This window comes from Alligator sinensis, unplaced genomic scaffold, assembly GCF_000455745.1.
Source record: "Alligator sinensis unplaced genomic scaffold, ASM45574v1 scaffold233_2, whole genome shotgun sequence".
NCBI lineage: Eukaryota > Metazoa > Chordata > Crocodylia > Alligatoridae > Alligator > Alligator sinensis.
The window spans coordinates 815,705-838,029 of record NW_005841941.1 but is presented as its reverse complement, the minus strand read 5'-3'; positions in this window follow the sequence as shown (position 1 = coordinate 838,029).

Sequence of the window (22,325 nt, the reverse complement as noted above, 5' to 3'; positions counted from 1 at the left end):
GTGTCTATTCAACCAGATACCTTTTCCAAAACAATGACATCCTTGAGCCTTCTCTTAAACTAAATTTAACTGAGTTCTCAGTGGTCAGCAATTAAGTGCAGTATTATATTGCAGGTTGTTCCTTCTCCCATGCAAGGCCTTTGAACCTATGCTGGGTTTTTTTTTTTACTAATCTTCCCAAAGTCTCCCCATTAAACCCAAGGCTACAGTGATCATCTCTGTATCGAAGGAGATACTGTAGCAATTTTGTTAATTAAGATAGGTGCTAGAAGGTGAGCATGTACCGACTTTCAGGGACAGCACTTCAGTTGAGGCTGGACAATATGAAAGGATTATCTTATCAAATTAGGGAGGAGAGAGGAAAACTAGGACAAAAATCTTGCTATGAGGAGAATGTAATGAAATAAAAGGAAAAGATGTAACAGCTGAAGTAGAAGACTAAGAACAGAGTGCAAAGAGAGCTGGTTGAAATTTTTTGTCATATGCTTTTTTGATTAAAATAGCTTTCTGATTATACTGACATTTTCTTTCATTTTCATCCAGTTGGGGTTTTTTGTTTGTTTGTTTTTTGAGGGAGATGTTTTTTGAGCTGAAAATTCTCCATTTGGGGGTTTTCAGTTTTCAACAAAAATTCAAGTCAGGCCCTGAAAAATTAAAATTTTATCCCCTTTTAACCATCAAGGGAAATAAAAAAAAAATCTCAGTGTGAAAAAGAGGATCAGGGAAGAGAAGAGATAGACTGGAATGGAAAAAGCAGAGAGCATGGTGTTGATGGGGAAAAAGAGAGACTTTGAGTTAACACAAATGCTGGAACACAGTGGAAAGAAACGTGAAGAAAGGTTGATCGCCAGTGATGGGTGAGCCTTAGCATGTTCATACTTGTCTTGGTTTGGACAATCAGCCAAAAGTTCTGTCCTCACAGTTATCCAGAGTTATTGAAGTGGACATTCTTCAGGGAGAGGTTTACTGGATAGATACCTCCTTCTTCTAGTCTGGGTCTAAATAAGGTAAGGGCAAACTTTTGCATAGTATTTCAGTACCTCTGACTGTCTGTCAGATCACAAAGTAGAGACAGGAAGGTTAAAGGTTCACTCGCATGGAAAATAATAGTGGAGAAGAGAGGACATGTCAACGTTACGTTCATATTAAGGTCCAAATTATGGACCCAGACAAATTCAAATGGTAAATAAGGTGTAAATTGTTTAAGAGTGAAAGTGATTAAGCACTGGACTGACTTACATGAGGAGTAGCAAACAGTGGGTTCTCTATCCTTAAATTAAAATTAGGCTACCTCTTTAGTTCAACTAGAAGTTACTGAAGTTAATATAGAGGCACTGGGTGACATTGTCTGGCCTGTGCTATGTACAAACAGAGACAAACTGATCACAATGTTCCTTTCTGGTTTTAACATTTATGGGTGAAATCCTGGCCCCAATAGAGTTAGTAGAGGTATCACTTCTGGTGTCCACAGGTCCAAAATTTCATCTCATGAATCTATAAATCTATACTGCACAGTTCCTGTTAAATGGTCAATAGAGTCTTGGGTTCATTGTGGATTCCTGATTCACTGTCAAAAGTGCTGCAATTACACATTAAAAAAAAAAGTTGAATGGCCAATCCTGCCAACTCAACCCAGGCTTAGAGGGTCCAGTGGGATTTTTCCCTCCTGATGCACTATCACAAGGTTCTGCAGACCACGTCAGGCCTTGAGTTACACATTTCCAATTTGAAGGATTCATAAGATAACAACAGGGTACAATTTAGCGCAACTGCTTAGATTGCACTGCAGTTTGTGTCAAAGGGAATGGACAGCCAGTGAATCCTGGCTGAGGGTAGGACTGGCAGTTAAATCTCTCTCTCTACCCCCTCACCTCCCACTGTAAATTAGACAGGTTGGCTGTGGAATCAGTTTGTGGTAACCTTAGTTAATGGAAGCTGATCCCTCCCCTCCTAATTAATACAGGGAGAATGCCTGCTACAGGTAAGGACAGGGGAGAGCACCGAATACGGGTGAGGTGCAACATGAAATCTAATTGTCTTTAAGAAGCAGAGAGCTAGATAAAGAGTATTCTTATAGATGTCACACTGGGGGCAGCACACTGTACCATGCCAGGCTGCAGGGAAACTGTGACTCAGACAGCCACCCCCCTGAGTCACAATTTCCCCTAAGCCTCTGAGTTGCAAAAGGAGATGAGCACACTGTACTAGCCCATTACCCAACACCTCTTCCTGCCTCTCACATACCCAGAAGTCTTGGGGGATGGAATCCTATTTCATGGGCCCATCCATATTAACTTTCGGCTTGCTTATGAAGAGGAGGGAATTATTCTATAGAGCCTGCTCTCCTTACATAGCCATCTCCTGATTTGGGTAAGCACAGCTGGGGAAGAATACCTTATACTACTTCTCCCCGCCTTACATAAAACATTACAATCTAACCCTTATTAAGCCCTGAATTGTTTCCCTTAAAAGAAACGCAAAAAGGAAGAAGGGGAAAGTTAGTTCTAACCCTTGGGCAACAGGAAAACAGAGTGGGAATGGGTGGGTGGGGGAGTCAAATACATGAGCCAAGAATGCAGCATCAAGTCTTGAAGGGTACCGCTTAGTGACTTGGCAAGAGCACCCCCCCATCTACTCCCCTCCTAATCTGAGCAATGAAAAACAACTTCCTGTCAATAAATGTGAACAAAAGCTTGGACGCATCTTCAAAGTGATGAGTTATGTCAAAAATATGTTTCAGAGCACTTTGAGTGTTCCTGTAAACTGGAGGGAAAGGATTGTTCATAGCTCTTTGGCGTTCAAGGAGAGTTTATAAATAACCGCTACAGGTCTGCGTGAGTTGCTTTTGCCATGAGAAAAATGCACGGGTGGAGGTGAGGGGGTGGCAGGGAGATCAGGTCAAAAGAGAGACCTGGGAAACGGGAACCACATGTGATTTATAAAGGTTTAAAATTAGTCTGCAAAAGTCTCCATACTCTCATGCCCCAGTGTGCAACCAAGAGTGTTTCTTCATCTCTTGGCGTGGTGTGGTAACCCTGAGCTTGATTACTAGGACTAAGTACTGATGCTGACACTGAGCTGCATGCTGCCATTTCTTCATGGGAGAAGGAAAAGCATCTCCATACGGTTCCCATTGGGTTCCAAAAGTGAAAACATGTGCTGGAATCCCAGCCAGATGTGCTTCTTGTTATTTTAATGAGAAATTCCATAATTAGTGGCAAAAAATAAAAAGAAGCTACACTACAAGTGAAAGAAATCCCCTTTCTCTCTCTCCACAACATATGATAGACACTTCAAAGGGACTTGGTGTTTTTACCACATACATTTCTTGACAGGCTATGATATTCCTTAATCTGTTTGCTTGGGGGAATTAAAAAAAAATAAAAGCAACCAAATAAAACTGACAGATTTTTTTACTTAAACAATCTTTGTATTTAAAGGCGAATGAGCTCTCCACCTGTAATTCATTTGTCACCAGTTAAACATCATTACAACATTAACAGCCAATCTGAAAACCAAAGAGCTGGGCTTTGTATACCTATAAACTTCAGGACATCAAAACTGTACTTTATTGAGTACTGGCCAATCAGAAATGACCCCTTCTATAAACTTTTACAATTCTCTGCATTCTTCTGATTATGGTAAAGATTTATTTGAACTTTGATATATAAAAAGAGAATTTTATTAAAAACATTTTATCCTGATTCTTTCATAAAATGGGAGAGAGTAGGGAATATTGCAAAGAATCTGGAGCTGGGAAATTTTATTTCATGGATTGCATTTAGTAAAACAGCTATAAGTTGGATGTGCTAGGGTTCATGTTTAGAAATAAACACAGCCTCAGTATTGCATTACAGGCCATTTACACACTTTATACTCTCTAAATATATTTGACATTTAATTGCACAATCACTTGGCTAGTTAGCATAACATGGAAAGCACATGAAAGGCATTTGATCGTGATGCCAAGTTTTTTGAATGGGAAGGATGTGCCAGTGGTTAAGTGGCTACCTCTGGACCTAGGAGAGAGAGTCCTTTTCCGACCAAATAGTTGTTCAGTTCATAGTCTTTTCCTGACCAAACAATTCAACGAAAGCAAATGAATTCACAAATTGTTTTGGTTGATAGAATAAACTTTTTTCAGTGAAAAATTAGCTTTGCCAAAAACATATTGTCCAGGTCTAGCTAGGATCCACATCCCACTTTGCAAGTCATTGTAAAAGTGCAGCATGAAAAGACCATCTCTGCCTTGAAGAACTTAGGTATTATCTTTACTTTTGGTGGTGTTTTAGGACCTTGCAAGACAATAGTGTTTTACGGGGTTACAGTCTAACTTTTGAGGCATACTCTGTGAAAGCAGATACACAACCTAACTTTCTCCAAGTCAAAAAAGCACCGTCATCCTTCATTTCATAGATACAGCACAGATGAGTACAGACTATTTTGAAAACAACAAACATCCTGAATACAATGCCCTTGCCCTTATCTTGGAAGCCTGGGTTGGTTCATGTATGTTTAGGAAGGAAGGCTGCTATACCTTATCAGAGTCCTGTAGTATTTTCCCCCTTATCTTGAATTGGTGAAAATGGCCTCCAGAGTGGAGCAACTCTTACTTGTTTCTAAAATTCCAGTACTCTCTCTCTTGAGCCTTCTTCATCAACCCCAGCTGATGATCACAAACAAGATTGTACTAGATGACCTTGTTGATATGAAGCCTCTCCCCTAGTAAACTCATTTTCTATACTGACTTTAATACTGACTGGCCCTATCTACACAAGATGCTGACTGTGCAGTTGTTACTGTGCAGTCATTTAGTACTTGCATACAGAAGTACTAAATGACTGTGCAGTAATTGGTGTTACTGCACAGTAGCATCCCTAAATGGCTTTTTGATGATGCTGACTGCACAATAGCACGTTACTACTACACAGTACAGTACCTTGTTACTACTGCAGAGCAGCGTTCAATCACGCTTTGCACCATACGATAATACTGCGCAGTACTAATGAACAACTGCACAGTCAGCATCCTATGTAGACGTGGCCACTGAGAAACAATTGACTAGGTTTCAGTACTGCATTAAAAGACCTGGGAGTTAAAACTGAACTGTAAAGGTAAATATGAGCTAATAATATGTTTTCTTTAAAAACAAAACAAAACCCCAAAACACCAATAGCATATTAGGCTGTATGTCAATGAAAGTGATTGTTCTATTCCATCCATCACCAGTGATTCTTCTTCACCTGGAGTACTATGTCCAGTGCTTAGTATTGAAACAAGTTAGCTAGAGAGGTTGCACAATCTTCAACCTTTAGATGTTTTTAAGAGTATCTTAGACAAGCACCTAGTTAGGATGGCTTAGAAAGGGGTGACCCTGCCTTGAGCACGGGGCTGGACTCCTGCTGTCCCTTCCAAACCAGCTTTTCTATGATTCTTTAATCCAGCTCCTTGTTGGTCAATGTACAATGGTTAAGTCTAAGTACTCTCTATTGTCCCTAATCTAGGTGGTCTGTGCTAGCTGCCTCATCAGCAAGGGAGGATACCTATTCACATGGAAGAATTTGTGGTAAAGTAATTTTCTTACTTTACTTTCTAACAACTTCATAATGACTTAATAATATCAACTGGAATTCTTTACTTGAATATAGACTCCTCAAAACATCACAATATCTGTCTTAGTTTCCTTCCAGTACTCTCTCTCCCTGTTGATGTAGTCGACAGTAAAGAGTGATTAATAAACTACTGATCAAGGCATGGACCCAGTTAGTTAATTACACAGGTATAAATTCAATTTTTATTACTATTGATTTGTTTGACAATATAGGGCTCCAGCTTATTAAGGACTCTATAGTTTCATCGTTAAAAAGAATCTGTCCCACTGAAAAATTAAAAAATTAGTAGGCCAGATACAGGAGAAAGGAAGTAGATGGAAACTGCATTTGCAGCACACAGGAAGCATGTAGGCCAGGCAGGAATGGACCCTAATTTTCTGAATCCTAGTCCAGAGCCTTAGACACAAGACTGTCCTACTTGACACCACCAGCTCTCACAGGGTCTCCCCTGGGTCCTCTGGCTTTTAATTATCCTCTTACTTGCACAAACACACTCTATTTGTCTTCAGTGGGAGCAGGATTTGGCCCTTAGAAGAAACAGATACCCTTCTGCCTTTTTCTTCATGGTGCTTAAAAATAAGAAATGAATAAATATACAGAAATACTTTTTTCTGCTGGAGCAGATAACATCGAGAAGCTAATGGCGAGAAATCAGTTTTACATCCCAAAGTATTGTATCACCCTCTGTTATGGCAACAAGGCTTGTTATGACTTGTTTCCTTTTCATCTTTTACATGCCTCATAGTTATCAAGGTTACTATCCAAGTACGCAGTAAACAGTTGAAAACCTCAGTGCTTAAAACTCACTTGTCAGAGCAACTGGTAACAACATTAAAAAACACCAAAGTTTCTCAAAGATCCAGATCTCAGAAAGAAAAAGAATTCAGGAGTGGCAACAGCCATTCTGCATCTGGAAAAAGTATAGAGAATGCTTTGTGAGAAATGCAAATCAACAGTCAGCCAAACTCACAGATTGATGTAAGGTTTGGGGTTCAATATTGGTTAAAACTGCTCAATTTTGTATAGTTCCTGCCCAAAACTGTAAATCTTGCCTTACAGGGGTTGCTGTCAGCTTGGACCAAATTCCAAGGGTGGTTTGCCAAATTGAGACCTGGACCAAATGACAGATTCACAGAAAATATTGAAAATGAGTATGTTTCATTTGCTTGGAGGACTCATTTCTAATAAAGTTCTAATGGAGACCTCCATGGTGGCAATTCTTCAAGTTCAGAGAAGCAGCAAAAGGGCTCATTTGTGAAGAACTATCAAAGCTTGCACTACTTTCCTTGTGCAGTATCTATTAAGCAAGCAGTTGATTTTCTGGTACTATCTATGCAAGACCTATCCCCAATAATTATGACGTTCTCTAAGAAAAGAAAAAGAGAAGGTAATATATAGCTCTTCAAACCAGGGATCATCTCTTTGTTCACTATTTTTTGAGCAGCCTGCTGTGTGCTAGTCCTGCTCCTATACAGAAAGCAACTGATTATATAAAAAGTTTCTTATAATAAAAGTGTTAAGAAATCTGGAGGGCAAAAACTCTAAGTATATATATGTTGCATGTCTGTTAGGGGTGTGCAAAACAGGCCCTATTAGATTTGGATTCAGCCTGAATCAGGGACAGTGATTCGATTTGTTGATTCAGATCACTGTTCCTAATTCGATTTGGCCGAATCTGAAGATTCGATGCTGATTCAAAGAATCAGTGATTCGGACATAAACACAGCTTTAAATGTTTTTTCTACATACCTTAAAGTACCAGGCGCAGCTCATGAAGGGGGGGGGGGGGGGGGGGGGGGGGAGGGCTGTGTGGTTGGTGGTGAACCTGGAAGTGGACCAGAAGTACTTCAGATCCACTTCCAGGTCCTCCAGGGAGCATGCGTGGGGGTCCCCACACCCGCCACAGCTCAGTGATCGGCCATGGGGGGACTGTGGGTGGCCCCCAGACCCAGGAAGCACCAGTCATTGAGCTGGGGGGACACTGGGTGGTCCCCCGCGCGGTCTCTGGCAGACCTGGAAGCAGACCAGAAGTGTTTCTGGTCCACTTCCAGGTGTGCTGCCGAGCGTGCTGTGGAGCCCCCCACACTTCTGTGGGACACTCCATGGTCCCCAGCAACACAGCATTCACGAGCCACCTGCTACTTAGAGGTTTGTAGAAAAAACATTTAAAGCCGTGTCTATGTCGGAATCACCGAATATTTCCAAATCTCTCCAAATCGATTCAGAGGGTTCCGATTCGACTCAGGGAGATTAAAGCGTCCTCTGATTCAATTTGGATTTGGAGATTCGGCCACTGAATCAAGCCAAATCTCCGCTGAATCGATTCAGGGACTGAAGCTTTGCACAACCCTAATGTCTGGATCTAGCTGCACACTGGCATGATCTGGCTCGCAGGGAAACATTATCCAGACTACAGGGCTCCCCACAGGTCCAGAAATTTGTCAGCAGGGGAGCAGCAGTGAGCACTACCACTCTCCCTTGCCAAATTTCTGGAAAGTTATGGGGCCTCAGATTCCGGATGACAAGCTCTATGGGCTAGATATGGCACACAGGTCCAGGGGTTGAGCACCCCTCAGCCAGGCAGTTGGCAGAAGATTTTTCACATCGTATAGAGGTTCTAGGCAGCATAAAACCACACAGAACAAATGTTTTTGAACACCTGCTTCTATAAACACATCTGGGCACAAGTGCAGTTTGAGGAGCTGCAAACAGCATGCGGCTCATGTGCATCCATTCACCACCCTGCAAATTAGCACAATGGCAGGTTTTTCTGACACAAGGAGATCCTGGTGTCAAAAAACAATGCTGCTAAAAAAACAGCACCGCACACGTTGCAGCACTGTGTACCACCAGAAACTGGAGCCTGGCTGACCAGAGCCATTTTGCTGCCCTGGGAGGCCCCTAGGATCCCAGGTAAGGCTGCTGGGGCTAGCATAGGTGCTGGCCCCACCTTCCCCTACCCTACCTGTATCACTTTGCTGTGCTCCAGAGCATGTGTGCAGGGACATGACTAGGGACAAATGGCAGTGACACAAATATGTCCCGCTATTATTTGTCCCAGGGGAAACACATACCCTGGCACGTGCATGCTTGTGTGGATGCAGCCTCTTAGTCTTTAAGGATGCCTATATATGAGCAGCAAAGCTGCTCCGATGTGCTGTAGTTACAGCGTGTTGGAGCAGACTCCATCAAATCTGCTGGAGCGTGGTAATTATCGTGCTCCAGCAGACTCCAACATCTCCTATATCAGGATCCCTGCACTGAAAAATGGTGGCAAGGGCACTTTAACTAAAGCTCATCAAACAGGCTTTAGTTAAAGTGCCCCCCCACCATTTTTCAGCATGGGAAAGCTGATGCACAAGACCAGGGTTCAAATTACACTTTGACTTTTTGGAGGGAGAGGGGGGGAGGGTCTGCAAAAAAAATCGGGCTGCACATCATGATGCCCTAGTAAAATCAGAAACCCTCCCAGGTTATGATTTTCAAATCTTACAGGGGGGATCTTGTCCAAGCTCCCCGTAATTCGAACCATGCACAAGACACTCTAGGGGGCGTTAATTAGAGCACCCCCTCCCCCAACTCCTGGAGCATGTATATAAATGCACTAAAAGTCCAACTTAATCAGAAACAACGTTCCAATCTAGGAAAGCCCCATTATTCAAAAAACGATTTCTAGGAACATAAGAGAGGCCTGACCCATGAACCATCAAGTCCAGTGTCCTATTGGCAACATGAGCTGGCACCGAATACGTTTAAAGGAAAAGTAGATGGAGAGCCTTCTGACCCCAAGAAAACTCTCATTCTGTTTTCTAATAGTTAAGGATTAGGGAAAAGTTGTTGTTCTTACAATAACTGGATATATGCAATATTCATACAAAGATCCAAGTTATTTTTTTGAATTTTAAGTTCTTGGCTTACACTTTCTAGATTTGAAACATTGTCTGTATTCCTTGAATGGCAACCATCTGGAAAAAATTCAGAGAAAAGAGAAAACTAGAAATAGTTAGGAAATTATTTTTTCCTGGGAAAATCTTCAGCAAAAATTAAAATAAAAAACAACTTTCATTTTGGTATAATTCTTTTTCAACATTTCAACAGCCTCTTATCCCTTCATTTAGGATCAAAATTTCCACATTGGCAATAACATTTCAACATCACTTAAGAAAAGAGACTAACAGGCATCCTACATGAAGGTGTGTGTGCTTGGAAAGAACACTGGGTGGAAAAATGTAGCAAGGTAGTGACAAAATTTTGACAGTTTAACTCAGTGCCCATATCTCAGGTATCTAACTCCTTTGTCAGACTAAACTAAGTATCTGAGAATCCAGCTCTTACTCTTTCACCTAATGATCTAAAGAGCTCAAATACAGTGTTTAGAGGATGTTAAGGAATTCTTTTGAAAGTTGAGTCTGAAAGAAGAGACTGTCATCACAGTCATCTGGTGTCATCTTTCACATCTATGCATAGGTAGGTACAGTAGGAGGATCTATGAAGGGATCTGGGTTTCTTCAAAGACAGTTCCCTTTTTCTCCACTTTGCATTAACTCGTGCAGATCCAGATCTCCCTCTATGCATACAGTCAGGTAACTGGCCAGCAGGAAGACAGAGAGGTGTACCTACATCCTTTTTTTCCTAATATACAAAAATCTTTATGTATGTTATTTTTTTGAAAACAAAAAAACAAACAAATGCAATAATGTAAGAGAAAGCCATGTAATGGATTCACTGCCAATAGCAAAACCACAAACAAAAATTCACAGATTCAAGCAGTTGACCCAATGAGGGACTGAGGTATTGATGCTCATAAGAGGCTATTGCTGTACCAGTTACTGAAACACCCTATATAGTGAATGGCTGAATGCACTGCCACTTTCTGTCACTGACTCAAGGATGCAATCTTAGGACAACTGTTCAGATAAAGTTTGTGATGGCCTGGGACAAACTTTTAGCACTTCTTACCCCGTGGACCTTTTCAGGGTTTGTCCCAGAGCAGCAGACATGGGAATCTGATAAAATGTTTTCTCCTGGGACAAATGCAATGTCTGTTTGTAGCTGAAACTGCATTTAGACTTGTGATAAATTTGATTAATTTCCCAACATTAGGACAGATCTCCAACTGATATTAATTTATAGCAGCCATGCTAATGGGACCTCAGATCAACGGGTGTCTTTAAATGTGCTCTGGGGTGAAAGGGGGGATTGCTTTAATTAGAGTGGTTCTGAAAGCTGCTCTAATTAAAGCGCTCACAGCGCCATGTGCATTCAGCGTCCCACGCTTCAAAATGGTGATGGGGGTGTTTTAAAAAAAACCCCACTGCCATTTTGAAGCACAGGAACACTGAATACATGACACAGAGCATGCTACTTTGCACACTCCAGCAAACTGCGGAGCTTGGGATGGGTCTTGATCTCCATGGGGCTGGCAGACAGCATCCCACTGAGTCAGGACAGCTCTGCCCACCCCCCCAGTGACCCCCTGATGCCTAGGGTGACCAGGAGCAATTTGCTCCTGGTCACCACCTACATGTGTGCTTCAGTGAATTAGTTTAATGCACTGATTTCTAGTATTTGTATCTACAGGTACTTGAAAACAGCGCATTAGACTAACTTGCTGGGCAGTGATTGCTGTGCATGAGTAGACAGTGATGCTTTACTGTGCATTAGATTAGTCTAATGATCAATAAAATGTCTTGTGTAGATGTACCCTTTATGTCACAAATCCTTGCCCTCCTGTACCCATGTGTATTTAAGAATAATGGACCAAATTAGTCATCCTGTGTTTGTAACTCCATTTAGACTCAGTGGAATTAACAAGCTTTTACAACATAAACACAGAACATAAAAGCAAAGGCAAAAGAATACAGAAGACTCATTCCCTACCTCTGCCCCCCAACCCAAAAACAACCCACTAGAAAGCCAAATTACTGTAATTCACTCCCAGAAGGCAATGTTTCTAGATGGTAAGTAGTAAGATTTATGGAAGAAAAGTGCACTATAAGTACTGTGTGTCATTATTTCTGCTCATCTATCATGTTTTGTATAGTTTTACACAAAAATAGGTCTATTACTGATACTATTAATGCCTTTTCTTTCAAGTCAATGCTCTGATTCCACTGTTTTACATTAAACTGAATAGTGATTTCTTCCTGTATTGATGTAAAAGGAGATGATAAATTCTGAACAAAAGAACAGAGGGTTAGAGATCAAATGGGAAATTCACATTCAGTTCAGTTAGGAATACCTTGAAAGCTACAGTAGAACATGCTGCTGCTTATGTATATTCCTAACAATAGACATTTTTGGCACATGTAAGTGATTACGGTTATACCACAGAGCACCATAATGAGTTCTCATGTCACCTGAGAGGTGCACTAGGGCTGGAATTGGGCTGCAGCTGCCTAGTTTGAGAATTTCCCCTGTGGCAGAAAGTTGGCAGAGCCAATTCCTAGACCATATGCCTAACCACATGCTCCCAAATACAAAGTGTATTGGTGGAAGAAAGGTAAGGCAGGGCAGCAGCGGCAGAGCTATACTACACCAATTTCCTCAGGGAGTACAATCCTCTGACATGAGTTCAAACCATGCCTTAGCTGCCTTAACTCATTTTGGAACTGGGGCTGGGGAAGTTGGGAATTAGGCTACATCCATCTTTTATACTGCCCTGCCACCAGAAGTCCTTGGTAGTAGACAGCTATCTGCCACTGCCAAAGCCTGTGCACATCCATGAGCTTCTGCCTATTCCACACAACCCTACGTAGCAACTGTGCCCCCAAATGTGAAGTGCGCTATAGGAAGTGACTGGTTTCTCCTGCACCGAGTAGATCTCAGCAATAGGGGCACAGATACACGTATGCTTTACTGTACATTAGACTAATTGAATGTACAGTAAATCATCACCTGTGCTGCAATTAGCAGTTCACAATGGATTAATTTACTCCAGCATTGGATAATCCCATCAAACACAGGTATTGTTTTATGCCACAGTAAATTACTGCGCTTAAACACACATGTAGATAGTGACATTGGGATTGGTTTACTCCAGCTTAAATTGAACTGGAGTATATTCAGTTGCATTAATTATATGTGTAGAAGCAAAGGTGGAAGCAAAGTATGTCTCCACTAGAGAGAACCTATATGTTTGTCACCATTTGAATGACAATGTCACATGTTGAGAGACACCAGTAGAGAGACTTAGGATCATTTGGCAAATAACTTTCCCCTCACCTTAGCAGGGCCCCTGCAAACCTATGGTGAAGTGAGCTGGTTGGCAATACAAGGAAACTACCCTGTCACAACCTGTTCTGCTGGGAAATAAGTTCTAATCCTGAGAAATTACTGGAGAAACCAAACTGACTTACAATGCTTAATGCTTAACTTCTTTGCACTGAAGCACTGAAAAGCAGACAACAGAATGCACAATTGCATTAACTCCACAGTATTATAAAAACTTTGTCCTGGTTATCTTCAAAGCAGCAGTTTGGTCAGAAGCATCTGAGGCCATGGCATAAGATACTGCCTGCTTTGGAAGAGTGGGCAATTGTTGGCTGAAGAAAAAGAAAACATTTCAAATTTTATAATCCAAAAAACATGACTCTTGAAGCTTTTTCCAAGTACATCAATGCTACATCCATTAATAATCACTTAATATTAATGGCTGTTTGCTCTTAAATCAAAGAAAATCGGCTGGAAAAGAGTTGAAAGAGAAACCTATTAAAATAATAAAAAAGCAATTTCCCAAAAAATATATAGTTTTGTTTCTAGTTTTTATTGTTTTGGGGGGCATTTTTGCTTTTGCCGAAACTTTCAGTGACCTAATAGATTTTTAAGACAGCTGCATAGAATAAAAAATGGGCAGTTTACTCTTCTAGTTCTGTGTGTAACAGCTGGATCTCTTCCTTATTTTCCCCTTGGTTGAATATTTCCCTGTATTCTCTGAACTTCTCACACCACTGAAGAAAAGCCAAATAGGTAAAGGCTTGCCCTACGAGTCTTAAGAGGCCTGCATAAAGCAGTGATTTGTAATTGTGTTTCTTACCCCCACAGTGAGATCCTAGGTATGTTTTTGAAGAGAGGAGAAGCAAAGCAGGAAACTAAGAATAAATCATGCAATTTCTAAAAAATCAGCTTTTATTTGCCTTCCACCTTATTAAATTTGTGTCATATTTCTTTTTATTTTTTTATTTTTTATTTTTTTTACAATGATGGGGAATGGAAATTTAACTGAAGCAGAGATTCTCATGAACTAACATGAGCCCTGGAGCTAAGGCTTTAACTAAGTACCAAATATAATTGGACATATGATAAAGCCGTGAGACTTGGCAGCATTGAAAACAGGGCCCAGCCAAACCTACCCACACACTAAACAGATCCAGGTGGCTTCACTTCCTGGGGTATACTACTACCACGTCTCTTAATGGCATAGTACTTTTTACACTAGGGAAATTTGCACTGACACTGTCCACCAGCTTTGTTTGATTATGTTAGAGGTTTTGATGAAGCTACCTTGGTGTCTGTGACTGATGCAAATCTAATGCTCCAGTTTACCAATGTGAATTACAGTAATGCCAGTGTAAATCAGACTGGGATTGAATGTGGGGAGATAGCCAGCTCTCCTGGTATCAGTGCTTGCAATGAGTACTGTTAAAATGCTTTGCCACTAAGCTGTGGGAGAGCAGGTAACAGCCTATTTGCCTTGAGTTGTTTATTCTGCCTAGCGCAGAATTAGTAGCAAACACATAGCACTTAAACTGATGTAGCGTTACCACTGATTTTGTTCACAGTATTTTGATACCTGATTTAAGGCACGGTATAATTCCTGATTTGAATAATTATACCAGTGTGGGTTTGTACATTATGGGTGCCTGTAGACATGTGGGGAGACTCCTCCAAAGTGCTGTAATTACAGCACGTCAATGAAGACTCAATTAATTGGCTCTCCTGAAGCATACTAATTAGCTCACTCCAGCCAGTGGCTGCATCTCATGTATCAGTGTTCCCATTCTTCAAAATGGTGGCAGGGGTGCTTTAAGGCCCATTTGATGAGCTGTAGTTAAAGCACCTCTGTCACCATTTGAAGCACAGGGATGCTGATACACGAGATGCTGCAGGAGCTTTAATTACAGTGCTCTTGAAGCTACTCTAATTCACCCTTTCTCCCCTCACCCCTGCCCCTTCCCTCCCGAGAACATATGTTAAAACATCCTATATTCCTACTGTATTTTTACTCTGGTGTAAAGTACAATTACATTATTTTAAATATGTTGCACATTCAGGGGCTTACTCTGCTCAGGTGTCTGGAAATGTCAAGTCCAACCTGGGGATGTTCAGTAGTTTATAGATTAGCACAATCAGTTCCTCATTACATTACCAGTTACACCATTGGAACTCCATGACTATCTGTGGTGCAGAGACTGTCTTTCTGTGCGTCTGTAAAGCACATAATGCAAACTGAGCACTATACAAGTAACAGTGGTAATAATGAATAGCACTGATCTTTGCATATCCCTTCAAGCTACTTTAATTTGCTAGAAGTTGGACAGAACCCTTATTCAGTCTATTTTAGCTCTGTACAGAGCTGGCTGTGATTTTTTGGGCTGAGGCAGCTTCATATGACTCATTTCCAGCTGATTATTTTGTGGCTTCAGCCAGCTGCTGTGTGCACTTGGTGTCCTCAGCTATGTTGCTTTCAAGAATGATTCTGTACTCAGAAACAGAGTGAACAAAAGAGTAAAAGGGAGAAAGGAGCCACTTTTGCCCAGTGGGAGCCCTGGAAAGAAACAGTCCTCATGTACTTGCAAAAAGATCCTCTGAGCTATTGTCCATAAATTTATGGACACAGTAAATAACCAAGCTAAAAAACACTGGTACATAAAATCCATAAGAAAACTGTGCTGTCCATAAATCACAAAGGAAAAGCAGTTCTGCAAAATCAACTCAATAAATGCATGGAGCTGACTAAAGCTCCATGGTGGGAAAACAAACTAGATAAACTGTTGAATCACAGACAGAGCACAGCAGCAGCACCTGTTGTCTGAGCAGGAGTGCAGCACCCCAAAGATAGCTCTTCTCAGCTTTGTGGCTCGTTCCCCACTTCTCCCCCAGCCATGTGCTGCTGCTATTCCTGGTGCTGCTTCCCATTTTCCTGTAACACTGCTGAGTAGCAGGTAAGCAAACAATGATTCTTCTGTGGGTGTCCATGCTGGGACACGGGGAGTGGGACTGGTGGGGACAGTGTGGTGCAGGGTGCATTCATGGGCACCAAGATGTACAGGCAAGTAGGGATACTTGGGGTGGGGGAAGCATGTTATAAAATCATTGTTGCAGTCAAGTGGGATTTTTTTTTTGATTTTTTTTTACTGATAATCTCCAATATTTTTTCTTATGGTATGAACCTACCCTTATCCAGGGTCTGGTAGAAGGTTTACATTTTAATTATATAAAACCTAGGTCAGTAAAAACATTTGTCAGTAAAAAGTTTGGTCATCAGTAAAAAAACAAACAAACAACTTTGCACATTGTCAGTAAATAAATGCCCTGGGTTGGTAACCCTGCTCTAGGGGAGGAGAGGTCTCTATCTACACCATTGCTAAGTCCCACCCTGTCTCCCATACTCACCAGCCATCTACACTTTAGCAGTTCAGCCCAGCCCCAGAAGCTCCACTGTGCTCTAGGCTGCAAGAATAGGTAGTTGGCTAGCAGCAATCCCTTGACAGCCTGTATCTGGTTCTTGCCTCTTCTGTCCCTCACTCCCTACCTCTACTGCCTGTCATTAGAACCAACTTCAGAAGAGATACATAGAGGATAGATTGAGTCCTACAAGGGCTCTGCAGTTGGCCCTCTACTCATCTCTGCTTCTGTGCTTTGGGTGCAGCTGTTACAAGGCAATATAGATTTAAAAGGCAGCTCACATGGGTTAAGATCTTGGGCCATGGGTGGAGTGCCTTGGGGCATGGCTTTATAGCCTCCTATCAATAGGTCATGGACCAAGTGTGGGGTGTGCTCAAGAGCAGCAGTCATGGGAGCAGCTAGGAAACTGTATGGATATACTCACTATCTTGGCCAAAAACTGGGGATGGAGCCAGGGGGCCTCTAGAGCTAAAAGCATAAGTGTCCAGCAAGAGCCAAATTCCTTTCCATCCATCCTTGGCAGCCCCTGTATATATAAAGACCAAGAGGGAAGAGACAATGCTGAGTGAGCCATACCAGATAAGGATTCCCCTACACAGGGTCAATCTCCTCACTGTTTTTATGAGACACAACAGTGTAAAGGGGAGGTAGCAGGGACCAAGCACTTGCCCCAGTGTGTGTAAGCTTCTCCACATCAACTTTTCCCCTAAAAGATTCAGTGCTAATTACTGCAGGCTTCCCTTCAGCAAAAAGACTCTGATAATCCTGGCTGCTGGACAACTGTGGCCATCTGTGCTTGGAAGCCAGGGGTTGAAAACATGAAAAAGACTGTGGGGAAGGGAAGAGAGTTCATTTGTCAGAGAGGTGTAAGCAGCCTCAATTTATATCCAAAGCCAAGGACTCCAAGCCCTCAGAGGATTGGGGGGTGCAGAGAGGGGTATCCTTCCTCCACCTCCAAGTGCTTTGTGATATATGATGGAAGCTGATGCACTGCAGGTGCTCTGATGTCAGAGCAAGCAGAGGTTTCCAAAAAATGATAGTAGAAGTTTTGGAAATAAAGCCCAGTGAGGAATTCAGCCTGGCACAGATTTCCAAAGGTATCCCAGACCCATGCAGTCAAGCATGTATTCCAAGGCATTCAGTAATCCCTACCTCTCAAGAGGACACAGAGCTTAAAATGCATCCTCCCAGTTTTATACCACCAGACCTTTCCAAGAAATACACTCAGAGCCACATTGGGACTGTCCATTGCCTGCTGCTCAGATAGTCTCACTCACCACACACAGGGCACAGCAAGTCACGGCTTCACCTGCGGACAATGGCTTTATTGGCCTAGAGCAGGGGCCTGTAGAGTCATCCTTAGTTGTGCATCCTTAGATGACCACACCCCTGCCTCCTCTACATTCTCCCACTGCATTCCCCCATCTCGAAACCAGGATCTTTAAAGGCACCATATCACCCTTCCAACAGCTCCCAGCTGAGATCAAGTCCCTGTTCTGCTTGGCACTGTGCATACACTTACTAAGCTGCAGTCTCCATCTAGGAGAGCTTACACTTTAAATAGGCAAGACAGGCAAATGGGAAGTCCCCACTGGGCACATCTACATGAAAAGTTTGCTGCGGAGTTGCCTAATTAGCTCCACAGTAAAATCCCTGTATAAAAGATGAAGCTGGAGCAAAGATAATGGCCCTGTTAAAAGTGGTCTGAACTCATACAACAGAGCTTTCTGGACTTTGGGGAGGAAAAGAAAGGAAATATGGTCTTAATTACTTGATAACTATCCCACATTTCACAAGTTTTAATGGCCCAAATGGATTGCTTTCAAGCCTAGTGCTAATGCTGTAGTGATACGGATAGAATTCTCTCGCAGTGGGACATGTGGTGCCAAAAAGCCTTACTCCGAGAAGAATATGATTATCTAAAATCACATTAATACATCCCGTTATTTCCTCACACAATATCATGTGTAGGAAAGGGACTGTGCAGTTAAAATGTCAAGGTTGAGTGGGTATCTGGATGCAGAGTAACTGAACACAGTAGCTAATGCAAAGTGGGTTAATTCAACAGCTTGTGCAAAGTGAATCATTACTCTCTAACAGTAGGAACTAATTTCACCACTGAAGTAGCACCCGCTCACTGTGAATGGTTGTTCTCTCTTAGTATTGATTGGCCAGATCCACTGCTAGTGTAAAGAGTAGTTAGACCATAGGTAAATTTCAAATAACAGGCTCTTGTTGTTAACTGGCTCTATGATGGTTTACATCATCTGCAGACTTCACTCAGGGTTCATTCAGAGGTTTAACTGGCCAGGACTGCCCCCTTCCCACTGAATCTTCTGCATCTGGAGGCTCTGGCAGTAGGCAGCATGCAGGAGCAGCAGCTGAAGTTCACTGCTGCTGTGGGAGAGGTCACCTCATTTTTTGGCTGCAGAGGCCCATGTCGAGCAGGCAAAAAAACTCCTGTTATTGGGGGCAAAAAATGGGGTGACATCTCCGCACAGCACAGCAAAGTCCTAAAGAACTACACTGTCCAAAGTGGGTTTTTATTCTTTTATGGTATAGTCTTTCTTATTCCCCTGAAAGATATTATTAGTTTCTGAAATTATGGGCACCTTACAATAACTGAAAACAAACTATGGGCAGGCCCAGACATGACTGCTGAAGCTCACTGGATGCCTGTCACAACATCATTTGTTTTTTATTGTACTTTTTAGCAGGAAGGTAGAGAGCAGGTTCAATGCTCTCCATATGCTGCCTTCCTAACGAGTGTCCCTGCTCTGCCATCACTGTGGTGCTGCCAAAAAATAAAGTAGAAAAGGCACAAACACGTTCTTCAGATTTCCTCAACCAATTATTGAAAATGAATCCCTTTTTTATTGCTGACTGCTGCTGCATGTAAAATCTATTAAGGATGTGATGGTCTTCATTGCTCAGAAGAAAGGCTGGTCTTTCACATAGGGTCAAAATCTGCTTGTCCTAACCATTTAGAAGGTTTCTTTTAATCCCCATTTATCTGTACTCTGATTCCACTGCTATCAGTAGAATTATAACATGAATTAATTTGGCCCTTTCAATACTTCCCACCAGATTCTATATTAATGTGACTGCTGATACAAGGCTTGTTATCAGTTAGAATCTCATACCGTAAAGTTGGTAATGAATGAGCTTTAATGGGCTCAGTTTCTCCTCTCTCATTTGCCTATGTAACATTTTGTCAATTGAGATGATCACTTAGGTGAAATAAGATCTGGCCCTACAAGACATGCAAGTAGACTTAAGAACAATCCCATTCCACACCCTGCTTGCACCCCTGAAAAACTTACTTTTGGTGCTTACTTTTGCAACAAGCTGTTATCTTACCCTTAAGATTTAGTCTCAAAAAACACAACGATCAGGAGCAGGATCTAATAAGTGGAGTGCAGTCTGGCTTGTAATTTCTTCCCCCACCTACTGATTTTTACCATGTGCCTGCTGAGCATGTATTGGCTTGTGCCAGCTGGTGCCATGTGTTCTAAAGGAGAACTGTGTTAAGATGGACAGCCTCAGAGATGTCAGGATATAGGGTTTGCTAGATACACTTGTTGTGGCAGTATAGATCTGCATGTTTCATACATATACTCTTCCTTGTAGGAAATATGCTACTGCAGTTTCAGCATTAAAGCATTTTTTCATGCTTGAAATGAATATGGTAGTAGGAAATAGGTGAATCATTAATATTCTATAATTATTCCCTTGTTTAAAAGTTGAAGTGAATACAGGCCAAACCTACCTCACACAAGTCTGATTCAATTAGTTTATATCCTGCCTTCACAAAGTCTTGTAAGGCTTAGTTAATGTATACACAGGGTGTGTCTATGTGTTCATTAATGCGCTGTAGGTACAGCATATTAGGTTTAGTACTTGCATAACCAAGTACTAAATCAATGCACAGTAACTGGTGCTACTGCGCAGTAGTGCCAGCACACATGTTTTTACAGATGCTAACTTTGCAGTAGCCTAATACTACTATGCAGTAGCATATTAACTGGGTTTTGCCCAGCATACTACTGCGCAGTGTTATTAGGCTACTGCACAGTTAGTGCCTCCCATTTTCCTGAAACACTGCTGGGTAGCAGGTAGGCAGACAATGATTCTTCTGTGGGTATCCATGCTGGAACATGGGGAGTGGGGCTGGTGGGGACAGTCCTTCCAATATGTAGAGCTTTATGCAAAAATACCCATTACCATTACATGCCTAGAATGTCTATATGCCCCACTGTGCATTAGCTATCTGCTCACATCCAAGTGAAGTTACTAGAATCACGACTGATAAATTGGAAATTCTTGGGGAATTTCCAAGAAATTCTTGGGGATTCAGTGAACTGGAAGATCGGTGTCCCACCATGGAAGCCACTTTATAACTGGTTCTGGGATTCAAATTTCTCCATCCAGTGGTAGGGCATTCACAACAGGGATCATTTCTGGGCCACTGAGCAGGAATTAAATTTGGGTGAGGCAACCAGGGCAGCCACTCCAGACACAAACTCAAAGCTAGAGATGGCTGCTGCTGTGTGATGGCACCAGTGGCACCTAGAGGTCACAGCTGCCGCCATGGCTTGCAGGTACCCTGGGTGCCTTGCTGCATTGTTATGCCTCAGCCACTAAATAATTTCTGTACACTGGTCCCTGACCATATTATTGTCTACTCAGAAATGTGGCGAAGGGAATACAGGGGCTGGTCTGTCCACTGCCTTTGCTGCTGCAAGCTGTCTCAGTGACATTTGCCTGAAATAGGTATCTAACTAATGATGTTGAAACAGTGGCTCTTGATACCATGTGTCCTATATTGCAGAAAATTAAGGTTAACTAGAGAGACACACCAACTAAAGTAACTAAAGCATACTGATTCAGATATTTCTCTTCTTTCTGATGAGCTGGAGCCTGATGGTAGAGATATGATGGGTGGCTCTCATTGTCTGATTATGCCGCCAGATCATCAAGAAGGTATCAGAACCAAATAAAGATGTCAATATCTCTTTTTGGTCGCCAAAGATGGACTGATAAATTAAGTGCTATAACATTCTACGTTGCTTGCCAAGGATTGACAAAACAGCTGGAGCACATGTGGTTCTATTGCATCCAATTTCCTTCCTTATTTTGCATGGGAGAAAACTAACTTCTGGTGAGAAGTATCTTTTCAAGGACATGCAACCTGCACAAAAAAAATGGATGAAGCTTCTGGAACAAAATTTTGTGAACAAAATTTAATAGTTTTCGCTCTGCATAATATTTAGTACAACTCTGACAACCTATTATCAAACTGAAGCAATAAAAAGAAAACTCTTCAATTCATTTGCCATAGATTTTTAACAGAACTACTGAGCAACCTGACATGCAGCAAACCAGATGTCTCCTGCAGAACTTATACGTGGGATGAGTATGCCAAGTACCATAAATTAAACGTAAATGTTCTCCAAAAGCCCATCAATGAGGGAGTACAACAAGATGCAACTGAACAGAATATTCAGCTTATGATCTGATAAAAATAAGTGAGAGAGACATGTATGGGTAATATTAGGCATCTAGGGTAGCTGTCCTGTCAAGATTTCATAAACACTAATCAGTGAAAAAAGCATAAAGATTACCTGAAGATTCAGACACTCACGGAAGGCAGAGACATAACAGACCTTTAAGTTATATATCTAGCTCAATAGTAAATAGCTTTGCCATCCATCCTGACATTTTTTTTTTTTTGGAAGTTTTGAATTTTTTTCTGTCCGAAATCAGGACCAAAAAAAAAAAAATCATAATCTCAAAAATAAATAAATAAATATCACAAGCCATTGGCTTGGATTTATTTAAATCTTTTGTTTATTGTTGAACACCTAACTTTTTACTTTGATCAGTTTGCATTTTTCAAGAAAAAATTGTTTAGAACCAAAAAACTATAATACATATAGCATTTTAAAAAGTCATATTTACACGTTTTTTCAAGGGGTGGAGGGGGGGGAATCAGTCAAATTCAAACTCAGCCCTTTCATGCAACCCCCTCCCCCCAAAAAACCCCACAAAACCCCACACATCCCGAAAGAAAAAACAACCCCCCCC